The sequence below is a fragment of the Caretta caretta genome, chromosome 3 (assembly GCF_965140235.1).
Source record: "Caretta caretta isolate rCarCar2 chromosome 3, rCarCar1.hap1, whole genome shotgun sequence".
NCBI lineage: Eukaryota > Metazoa > Chordata > Testudines > Cheloniidae > Caretta > Caretta caretta.
In genome coordinates, this window is record NC_134208.1 from 155,816,157 (window position 1) to 155,828,858 (window position 12,702).

Consider the following 12,702-nt stretch of genomic DNA (forward strand, 5'->3'; position numbering starts at 1 on the left):
TGGTTCATAATGTTACGGTATTGTAACATCAGGACAGCCATACCATGCTTTTCTGAGTTGATCAGTGATGACTGTATCAGTTCACGTTTGGAAAGGCTGAATTTCTGTCCAGGCATTGGTCTCCAAAATTTCCTCCTCCCCCTCCCACCCCCCCCAAAAAGGGGGGAAATCACAATATCAAGTAGTGAGATTAATACTTTCAGAATCTAAGCAAAATTAGGAAATGCTTTAGGTATTTTAGAATACCAGTGTCTAGAGTTGGATAGTATACATTGTGTGCTCACTTGCATTGCAAATGTTTCCTCAAGGTGATCTTCAGAAGAGAATTCAAGTGTCTTCAGAGTGTGTCTGGCTTAGGAATTTTTAAAAATTCCTATTTCCTTTTATAATAGAAATTGAGGTAATGTTTTTCCTGGAGAACTATCATCGTACACTGGCAATACCATACAAGTGAAATCTGACTGAGAGGAAGTGATTTTTAGACTGGGTAGGGGATGGACTTAACATCTGTAACTAAAATGCCAGAGTAAATTGTCTGTTAGACCTGAATACCCTGCCCAGTCCAGGGCTGACAACTCCTCTTCCACATCTAAAACATTCAGCAAAACAAGGAAAGACCAGTATTGATACTCTCGATACTTTAAGGGCAAATACAAACCTAACTTAAAAAAAAGTGGTGAATACAGGCATTAGTTTTAAAACGAGCAATTAATTAATCTTAATGCATTCTATGATGATGCAATCGTGTGCTTACCAATGTTGAATACTACTTGTCAGTCTTTTTTTATCTTGACATGAATGGGGTGATGTGTAACAAATGAAATTTATCATAGATTTCCCCCCCTCTTATGCAAAAAGTTATAGTGAAAATAGAACGCTTAACCTTTTACTGCACTGAAGGGCAAAATTTACTGATGCAAAAGAGCTTTCAGATTTAGTCCATACATCAATGTCTCATAATTTCACTTGCTTAGAAATGCTTTGGGTGGTTTACAGGTGTGGAGAATGAGTGGGATCCCAATTTTCTTGGAAGATCTGAAGATAAAAGCACTGTCCTGACTCATGGTGAGATTTGAGGGAATTAAAGTTTCTGGGGCCTACATTAGGGGGCTTCTAAACATTGCTATAATGTGACATTTGAGTTAACCTACTAAGTATTGAATTTGGGGAGTTTATTATGGTTGCTCACTTTTTATATCTATATATTTTTAGATCTCAAAGCACTTTACAAAGGAATGGAAATAATCTCCATTTTACAGATGGGCAGATTGAAGCACAGAATTCTCAAGTTTAAAAAAAGGGGGAGAAGTGGAAAGACTTATTTTTTTTAAGTGTCTTTGAAAAATAAGTCACTAAAGCAGTGTCTACACTACAGAAATTTGGCACGTTACCATGGTGGTTATAGCACACTTCTAATGTATATTTTGTCCACACAAGTGCTCATGATCCTATAATAAACTTTTAGGTTTATAATAAACTTTTACCACAGTGTGGTCCGCCATTGTCAGTCTCCACTGGTGCAATGTTGGTATGGACAGATTGCTGGTGTAACTTCCCCATAATTGGCCTATAGAGTGCCATGCAGTACTTAGGTGGCCAGTCTGGTCTACTTTCTGCGTTTCACTTTCCAGGCATCAAGCTGGCAGCAGCCACCAACTATACAAAAAAATATTCACTGTGGAGCAAAGCTGCATGAAGCTTGTGCTGGGAAAACTGCAGTGATTAATTTGATTCAGATCACCTGCATGTCTCCAAAAAGGTGCTTTCAAGCATTCTTCCAGTTGGCCAAAGGCAGACATGTGGACACTGGTAGCTGAAGAGAGGTGATTTAGGATCAACTGAATTCTCTGCAGTATTTTAGTGCAGTGGTGTTCAGCTAAAGGGCTAGTCATACATTAGGGGAGATACTTTTGGCCTGCTCTGCTCCATTTGTCATATTCAGGTAATACAAGAAGAAGCAGAAACCATCCCCAAATCCCCCTCAGGGGATTCCATCAATGTGAATGAGGCCTTGGCAGAATATTCAGCCCCTTTTATCCTCCTCCCCACAGTGTTTGGTGCAGGGATCATGTTGAGGGCAGGAAAGGTGAGTGGCTAATGTGTACTACCCTCTGGCTATCCACAGCTGGTATATGGATCTTGGTAACCATTTCCAGCTGGGCAGAGAATCAGCCAGTTGTAACTGGTTTTTTGCCTACAGTTTTTTGTTCCTCTTGAGTGCAGGGAGGAGGGGAAGCTGCCAATTGCTAGGGGATCCCCCTGAACTCAGGCAGAGCCACTCAAGCATCTGTCCTTCTCTCCTGGGGTTCTTACAGCTTTGCAGGTGATGGAGCAGCCAGAACCATCTTCTCCTCCCTCCCCAGCAAAGCAGCAGGGGAGCTGCTGATCAACTGCAGCAAGCAAGAGAGCAGCTTCTCAGTCCTCCAGGCTTTGCAGAGGAAGCAGTAAGAGGCAGTGTCCCCTCTGCCTTCTTGTGGTCACAGGGCTGATTGACACTTCAACTGAACTACTGAGTGCCATTCCAGGAGCACATTTTTCAATACATAATCATTACAAATTTTCTTAAGTTACCCTCAAGGGCTGCAAGTTTGTAAACTGCTGCTTTAATGCATTGGTTCTCAATCTGGTTCAAAGAGAATGTGCTCGTGGCTTGCAGAGCTCTGGCTTATCCTATAGTGCTAGCTTTCCTTGTTTCTAGCTGCTAAATTGCATAAAACCGCTAGAAATATTTCTTCCATATAAACAACTTACGTTGGTGGCACAAGGATATTCGCAATTGCAAATGAAGCAAGGTGGTTCACAGGTTAATTCTAAAATACGGCCTACACTAGAAAAGATTTTAGATGCTCTTTTTGTGTGTGTGTAGGCATTACTTGGGGTGTCAAGCAGTAAAGCAAGAAAATTAAGAGATGGGTCTTGTATAGTAAGCCCTGGGACAATAAACTAGTCAGATTTACAGTGGAAAATTCACCCCTTTTGCAAAGAGCTGGCCCGAGTTCTCAGGACTTGCATTTCTATCTAGCCCGAAGTGTTTTTGGATAGCATGGAGGCATTATGGATTGTATTGGTAAGGGATGAGGAGGATATAGATACGAACAGGAGAGACAGATCTCCCAGTATCTGCAAAAGGTAGGTGAGATTCCTCCACAGTAAAGACTACACACTCCTTCAGGGTTGGATTGTGGCCATTTCTGATTTTGTTGGTAGATTGCTATATACCACATGCCATCTCTACCATCTTTCTACGAGTGCAACAAGATGGGTGAGTTAATATCTTTTATTGGACCATCTTCTGTTAGTGAGAGAGAAGCTTTTGAGCTTTAGGACACCAATTCAAGTTTCAGCTCCAAGTCAGTAGTGAGTGAAAATTCTTACTATCTGATGGACACCCGATTGTCTGCATGCACTGATTTTATTGGTCTAACTCACTTTCCAGTGGACAGGTGTTTATCACATTTAGCTTCCCTGCTGGTGGTTTCATTAGGGAGGGTTAAGACTGAAGGCTGGTATACAATACAACAGGGGTTTCAAACTTCATTGCACTGTGATCCCTTCTGACAACAAAAATTACTACACTACTCTAGGAGGGGGGACTGAAGCCTGAGTCTGCCCAAGCCCCATCACCCTGGATGGGGGAATGAAAGTCAGAGCCCCGCTTCTCCAGCTGGGGAGAGGGCCCAAGGGCTTCAGCCCCACATGGGGGGGCCTGTAACCTGAGACCTTCCACCCCAGGCTGAAGTCCTTGGGCTTTGGCACTGGACAGTGGAGCTCAGGCTTCAGCTTTGGCCCTGGGCCGGAGCAAGTCTTAAGGCCAGCCCTGGCACCCCCATTAAAATGGGGTGGCAACCCACTTTGGGGTCTTGACCCACAGTTTGGAACTGCTGCACTAGAAAACTAGATTGACCCAGCTGCATTGCTCAGAGGCATGACAAATCCACATCCCTGAGTAACTTAAAAAGCTGCGACTTAAGTGTAGACCTGCCCTTAGACTAGACTGCTTTTTGCCTCCCCGTTTCCTATCCTTATTTGTCCCCAATCCTTTGAGTCTTTAATTTTGCACACTTTCACTGTAGTGAGTTAATATGATAGTTCTGTGCAAGGATCCATAGTAGTCTTATTGTTTTTGGTTTGTTCTTCCGGTGACTTGTAATTTTCAGTTTGCATGGGATTGGTTGCACCACTGATAAGGAAGAGAAGGTTGCTGAGCCCCTGGAGTGATGATATGTGGCTCCTTTTGTTTGGATTTAGTTTTTGATTTTCTAGTACTTGTTGTTTAATGTGTATCATAGTAACACCTAAACACTTCAGCTAGGGTGGCCCTATTGTGCTAGGTATATAAATGATAGTCTCTGTCCCAAAGACTGTTGCGGTGTTGGAAATGTTAGTGGCTTTGGTTGAGATCCCCTCAGAAGTTGAACATTTTGTTGATTAGCCAGAGGAATCTGCCTGGTTCTGCTCTTCAGCTGTTGCTACTAGTGTATGTGGATGATTTGTTTGCAGTATTGCAGATGTGGAGAATTCTGTTGGGGTTTTAGCCCAATAGTGTGAAGTCAGTTGTTAAATTTTGACCCCAGATTTCACACACCTATATTAGAATGGGTTGGACTATTGCTGGGTTGAATAGTTCAAGCAGAAGCTTACCTACTGGGTTGTGTATCTCTAGTGGCTTTATTTTATGGTGTGGAAGGTCTGTAAAGCTTTTGATTTGTAATGGTTTAATAACTGATCTGAAGCTCTGATGCATGTTTTGTGAGGACTAGGTGTGTGTAATTTTAGGGTGTGTTTAGGCTCTGTCTTTGTAATATTTTGGTTTTGATTTGATTCCTTCCCCCTAGTTCCCCAGTTGACCTTTAGAGTCCATGTACTGGAGTAGGTTTACCTGGAGACCATCTTGCATGGGTGATCGTATGTCTATCATCTATTGTGACAAAGTTCCTCCTCTACCTTGGTGGGTCTTGCGCTTATTGGCGGATTTGCTCGCCTTGGAGCTTCACAGCAGCCCACAGTTTGGCCATTTTCATGAACCCACAGTCCAGGACAACTCCTCCTGTGCCCGACCAGGAGTTGGGAGGTTTGGGGGAACCCGGGCCCGCCCTCTACGCCGGGTTCCAGCCCAGGGAATGCAGCTGTTTAGAGTGCCTCGTGGAACAGCTGTGCAACAGCTACAACTCCCTGGGCTACTTCCCCTTGGCCTCCTCCCAACACCTTCTTTATCCTCGTGTCTGATAATGCTTGTACTCCTCAGACCTCCAACAGTCCGCGTTCTCACTCTCAGCTCCTAGTGCCTCTTGCTCCCAGCTCATCACATGCACACCACAAACTGAAGTGAGCTCCTTTTTAAAACCCAGGTGCCCTGATTAGCCTGTCTTAATTGATTCTAGCAGCTTCTTGATTGGCTGCAGGTGTTCTAATCAGCCTGTCTTAATGGTCTCCAGAAGGTTCCTGATTGTTCTGGGACCTACTTAGCCTGGGGCTAATATCTGCCTCCTATTACTCTCCTATAGCCATCTGGCCTGACCCTGTCACACTATGTACAGCAGGTATTTTAATCTAAGTCATTTAGTGGTGTCCTGGGCTTGAGGATTGCTGCAGTAGGGATGGTAGTTCACTGAAACACAGGTTGAACAAGATCTGGTAGAGATTGCCATCCCTGTTTTGCTCTTTCTTGAATATTCTTTCTATCCTCTTCTGCATATGATTTTTTTTTTTTTAAGATCATAGTTTCCAAGGCCAGAAGGGATCATTATGATCATCTGGTACAACAAAGGCTATAGAACTTCCCCAAAATAGTTCCTAGAGTATAGCGTTTAGAAAAATATCAAATCTTATTTTAAAAGTTGTTGGTAATGAAGAATCCACCACAACCCTTGGTAAATTATTCTAGCTATTAATTACTCGCTATTTTATTTATTTATTTAACAGTATGTCTTATTGCCAGTCTGAATTTGCCTAGTTTCAACTTTCAGCCATTGGATTAATATATCTCTCTGCTAGACTGAAGAGCCCAGTATTAAATTTTTGTTCCCCTTGTAGACACTTTGTGTAATCAAGTCACCTTTTTGTTAAACTAAAGAGACTCAAAGAGCTCAATCACTATAAAGCATGTTTTTCAGTTCTTCAGTCATTCTTGTGGCTCTTCTTTGAACCCTCTCCAATTGATCAAGATCCTTTTTGAATGGTGTACACCAGAAATGGACATAGTATTCCAGCAGTGGTCTCACCAGTGCCAAATACAGAGGTAAAATAAGCTTTCTACTCCTACTCAAGATTCCCCTTTTTATACATCATAGGATCATGTTAGCTCTTTTGACTACAGTGCCAAACTGGGAGCTCGTGTTCAGCTGATTATCCACTGCAACCCCCTGATCTTTCTCAGAAGCATGCTTCCCAGGAGAGTCACCCATCCTGTCAGTATGACCTGCATTCTTTGTTCCTCAATGTATTGCTTTATATTTAGCTATATTAAAACACATGGTTTGCTTGCACCCAGTTTACTAAGCAATCCAGATTGCTCTAAATCGGTGACCTGTCCTCTACTATTTATCACTCTCCCAATGTTTGTCATCTGCAAACTTTATCAGTGATTTTGTTTTCGTGCAGGTCATTGATAAAAATGTTAAATGGTGTAGGGGCAAGAACCGATCTCTGTGGAACCCGTCTGGAAACACACCCACTCGATGACATTTCTTGTCAGGTTAATTTTATGGAGACAAGGTGAGTGAACTAATCTCTTACTGGATCAACATCTGTTGGTGACAGAGACAAGCATTCGAGCTTCCACAGAGCTCTTCTTCAGGACCTGAAGCTTGAAAGCTTGTCTTTGTCACCAACTTCTGTTGGTCCACTAAAAGATAATACCTCACCCACCTTGTCTCAAATATCCTGGGATCAACATAGCTACAGCAAAATGACATACATTATTTTATATCATTCTAATTTTGTAGTAGAAACTTATGGTACCAAGTCAAATGCCTTAGAGAAGTCTTTCACATCAACACTATTACTTTTATCAACCAAACCTGTAATCTTATAAAGAAAAAGTCATAATTCATGCAAATCAACATGGGTTTATGGAAAATAGTTAAACTAACATTACCCTCTAATTCTTTATTAATCAGCTGCTCCATTAACTTGGCTGGGAGTGATGTCATGCTGACAGGCTTATAATTAGCAAAGTTTTTATCCAATGTTTGATTGGTAGATTGGTTTAATAAGGTCATATGTCTTCTGATCAGTTTTATTTAGCAGCAATTTAAGGTTCAAAAGGTTCAAAAAGGTACCTTTAAAGTCTATGAAACTGGCAAATATTTCCACGTTTTTGCTTTGTCTCCCCCCAATTGCTGCCCTTCATCTGTTTGTGTATATAGATAAATCTGTGTATTCTAGGTTTTGTGTAATCAGGGAATGATTTCATTAACAGTGGTAAAAGGGGGTAGGCAGGGTTTCCCAGAATCAGGGTGACACACTTAATGTCAATATTGAGTTAGGCTTGCAACTGGACCACAGGATGAACATCCTGGGCAGAAACCAACATGGTCATCAGTCAGCTGCCCTTCCCCTCTTGGTACTATTCTACCCATTATCTGCTCACATAACTTTGGAGGTTGAGCAAAGCAATGATACTAGTCAGTAACTTTTTTCGGAGTTAGGGTTTTTATGTGGTTTGGTAGTACAACCGTTTTAGGCTGTCTTCACAACCTGGGTATCTACTTTATCTCCATACAAGAATTTGTCAAGCAGCAACTTCTGTGCTCTTGTCCTGACATGTAGTAGTAGTTCAAAAAAGCAGGCACACAATGATTCAAGGCATCTACTGCTTGGACACATTCCAGCACCCAAAAGGCTGAAGTCTGGATAAAGCAGGAGTTCTCACCTTTTTCTCTGAGGCACCCCACCCCCAAACGTGCTATAAAAACTCGACAGCCTAGCTATGTCGCAACTGTTTTTCTCCATATAAAAGCCAGTCCAGCATTAAGGGGTAGCAAGCAGGGCAATTGTCCGGGGCCCCACAAAGCTAAGTTGCTCAGGCTTCCGCTTCATCCCCAAGTGTTGGGGCTTGGGGTTCTGGGCTGCTGTCCTACACGGTGGGGTTTTGGCTTTCTGTCCTGGGCCCTAGCAAGTCTAACACAGGCCATGCTTGCCAGCCCCCTGAAACCTGCTTGCGGCCCCCCACAGGTGCTCAGATCCCTGGTTGAGAATCACTGGGATAGAGCTCTGCCTCAGAAAATCCCTTACCCCAAAATACTAAAGCAAAAGGCTACAGAGAACAAAATGGAGGGAAATGCTGATGATCTTGAAGAACCTGGTTCCTTCGGAACTCCTCCCTCCAGGCACTGACCTCAAATGAAAACACTGGTGTATTCGAAATCAAGTGAATGCTGAAATGGCAAAAACTAGTGATGATATATGACCAAGTGAAAGCAAAGGAATGACTTCAAATGTGAAGAGCCTAGGGAAGCAGTTGCATTGCATCAGGCAGCGTTCCCCTGTCAATATCTTGTACTCCCACAGAACTATTCAAGATAAGTGATAACACCAGGTCTTGGCTGTGGTTTTGGAGCTGCTGCTGCTTATCAGGTGCAGAGCTTGCCTAGCCAATTTGTGGCAGCTTCATCAGTGAAGTGTAGAGTCCTCAGACCACCATCAAATCTGGTCCGAGGATGGTTGTCAATGACGTGTGATGTCTGTCTTTGGCCACAGTAGCATGTGGGATTCTCTTCTTGGCCCCAGGAGTGAAGGCTGACTGCACGTTGACCCTGGCCTGTTCTAAGTTGGTTCAGAAGGGCCAATGAGTGGTGTGGCAAATCAAAGCTGGGTCCATCCATGGTCGGGTCAGTTACAGGAGACTGGTTTCTGACATCAGCTGCAGACCATTCTTCACACCACGACATCACAGAGAAATCTGAGCTGGACAAGTGGCCTCACAACAGGTGCCTCGACAAGCGTGCCCGTGGGTGTCAGAGAGATCAGTGTATAGTGGTAGGCTTAGGTTTGCCCTGATCGTCTCAATCATTCTGGATGTAACATCCTCACGATGGAAGTCTGGAGAAATGATTTTGCTTAACACAGGGAGCCAAGGTACTAGTGTGGGTCAAATCATCCCAGTTATAATGCTCATGGTTGAGTGTAGTTGTGTATTAATCAAATTGACATGAGACTGATCTGGCTCTGTTCGAGCACCGTATTGCTACAAAGTAACTGAGGGCTAAACCAGATTATTGGAGAGTTTGCTCCCCATGTTTGCTTAGAAGGTTGTTACATGACCTCACCTTAGCAGCAGTTTTCCTCAGGTGGTTAAGATATGAGAGAGATCTATCTAGCGTTACCCTGAGGTAGACTAGGTGGGATTTGTGTGTTCAAGCGATGACCACTGAGAAAAATATTGTTATTGGGCTGCTCTGGCCTTGTAAAGATGGAACACACTCAAAACTGTCTTGGTGGAATTTACAACTAAATGTGACCCACTATAGTATTTGGCCATCTTAAACAAGTGAGCATTTAGAGTGTCTTCAAGTTCTGGGAATGACCTTGCTTGGATGCCTAAGCAAACGTTATCTGTGTACATGAACCTGCAGGAGTGGGTAAGTGGAAGGTCATTTATGTGCAGGTTAAAAGAATTGGTGCCAGCGCAGAACCTTGGGGTAGATCATGCCAATAAGCTATGATGAATGTCAATATTGCACAGTGGTAACATAGGACCCCAATGTCCACTCTTGAAAGTCAAAGCCTGGCCACCACCCTATGTCCAATAGTCTGCTACTATGCCTAGATCACCACTGAGTAGTACCTTTCTCTGCTAATGTAATCCTAGACTGCTGTTTTTGTAGTGTGGGGGGTGGGGGGGCTGGCGGACACGGCTGGCTTGGGGAAGGAGAGAGAGAATGGGCATATGGGTTCCTTCCGCTGCTACAGCACAGGAAATGAATCCCAATTGTTTAAAGTTCTCAGTGATCTCTGCCAGCTAGTTCTCAAGTCCCTGCAACATATGAAGAAGTGTTTGGGCACATCTCACCTAATCAGTTCCCTGCCACTGCAGGGGCCTCAAACATTGGTGGCAAGTCAGGCTCTTCTGTTCTCTGCCAGTGACACACAACAGTTGATTCCCCATGGAGTTAAAATGTTTTAGTCTAACCCAATTTATTGGGCTGGATAACAGGGTGAAAGTTAATGGCCTGTTATATACAGGTCAGACTAGATGATCTAATGGTCCCTTCCAATTTAAAACTGGAACTCAAATTGCCACATAAACCTCCACAACAAAATGGACTTTCCTGACCTGAACTGGTGCTCTACTGACCAACAGTTATGTGGGATAACTAGGTTCCATAGGGTAATTCATGGAGAGTGGAACTTTCTTTCCGGTGGTGTGGTGTTGGGGCTAGCTCACTACAGAATTAGGAAGGAGCTTTTCTGTAACTCTGAAGTTCAGCAGCCGTTGCTGCTCATCCTAGAACTTAAAAACAATTTTGTTCTTCCAAGCTGCTCATGGTTCAGACCCAAAAGTTGTGCTCCTTCATCCTCAAGTTCCACAAAGACCCAGTTTCTTTGGGGTAAGGGATATACAATCATTGCAGGAACACCTCCTACTATTGCTCTGTCTCTGCCTGCCTGCAAGATCAAGAACAGCTGCCCCGTATTGCTGCAGTCACCATGCAACTGCTTTTCTCAAGCTCTGGCAGAAACCTTTCTTTCTGAACATTCACCTTGACCTCCATTTTGAGAAAAGTCCTAGAGGAAATGGTGCTGGTACCCGAGGATTCATGGGAGTTTCTCTCCTTCCATAATTCTGTCGGCCTCCTCAAAAGTTTCCAGAAGTCTCTCTGATAGGTACCCACAGGGCAATGCAACTGCAGTACTGTAATTCAATCCATGTGTCGATGTGGGGCAAAACTTAAACACGGATATGCTGTATTGTCGATACTCAACTGTGCTAACCAATCAGTTCAACTACCAATGATTCAGTTTTTCACTATAGACACAGCCTTTTTGAAAAACAGATAGATAGCATTGTTATGCTTGCTTTGGTGCAGCAGTGAGTGCAACATCATGGTTTTAAGAAGGAAATCATATTTTTAAAGGAGATACTTAAAATATAGGGCTTTTTATAAAGAGTACACACCTTTTTAGTGGCTCATTTTGTCAATGTTCTTAAATTATCTAGATTCGGATTCCAAGAGTTTCTGAAAATCCATCACTTTGTATAATCTGTGTTACATACTTAGGCCTGGCGATATTAAATATTTTCAGGCATAACATCTATCTTTCTTGTGCTTTTCCAACCATTTGCTGATCTACTGCATCTTTCTGACCGGATCCCTCTCGTGCTTCCTCTGTATGCCTTTCCATGATAGAGAATCATTACAAGGTACTGTTCCAGTTCCACTTTGCCCGTCTCGAATCAAAAATATTCAAAAATGTAAATGTACAGACTGAGAGAGATACTGCCTTGCACAACTAGTGGAAATTTTGGAAGTGGCCAAATTTTCAATTTGTATCTTGGATTTAATCTTTAAAACCACTCAATCCAGATTGCCCTTGGATACTTCAGTGATATTTCTGGGTCTAACTGCAAGGAAATAATTAATTAAGTTCTAAGCTTATTTTTCAACTCTTAGAAGTAGCAAACTTCTCCCTAGCCACCTATTTGGATACAAGTGCTTGGTTTAAAATCATCTGGGACTCATTTATTATGGAAAAGCTTACAGACAATACAGAAATAGTTCCTGCATAATTTGCCTCCCTTTTTTTAGAACAAACAAAATAACCATATTTATTCAACTTGTTTTAATAGACGCTGAATAAGGATTACATGCAATGCTAAATCCAGTGTTTGACATTTAGTAGAAACTGGTTTCCTGCTCATGCTCAATTTAAATTGAAAGGAGTGCAACAGTGCCCCCTGGTCTCTCAGTCAAACACATGGTGAACAAACAAGAAAACTTGAAATTATTTGGACTATTTTTTAAATTGTATTTTACAATATGTTTAAAGGACCAGTTGCATTGTATTGTGTGCAGGGCATGTAACTTGATTCGTGTTTTTGTTACTATGGGGTAACTTGAGTGTAACAGACCTTTGACTTATAGCTGAGAATGGGAAGAAAAAAAATCCTGTAACATCTTGTTGCAGAACCATCATCCCCTACAGTGGGTAAAAGACAAAAACAGGAGTGGTCCATTTGGGATATATGTGGGAACAAGGAACTGCTACTTGTTCTGTACCCCAGCCCTCTTAAGTTGATTTTTATAGGTGAGAGCTGTAAATTTGAAGCTGCAAAATAAATGGTGCCTTAATTTACAAATATCAATATGTATGTATTAAACTTTTAAAAAGCACTGTAAATACTAGAAAGGAATTATGTCTTCTGCATGGATTAAGGTATGAGATTAGATAAATTACTTAACCTCTCTGTGCCTGAGTTTCCAAGGGTAGTTTTTTTAAGGGTAATTTTTAGCTGCCAATGTATGTGTGAGGATGAATTAATTGTTTTGTAAAGTGCTTCAAGGTCCTTGGATGAAAGGTGCCATAAGTGCAAAGTATACTGTACATTTTAAACACTTTTCTGGGCCACACAAACTGCAGGCAGGAACCGATGCAGATTGATTCAACTCAAATACAGGCATGAAAAATGTACAAGAGTAAACTTCTGCCCGGTTGACTTAGGCTTATACTGCCAGTATTCCCCATTTCAGCCTCTTCTAT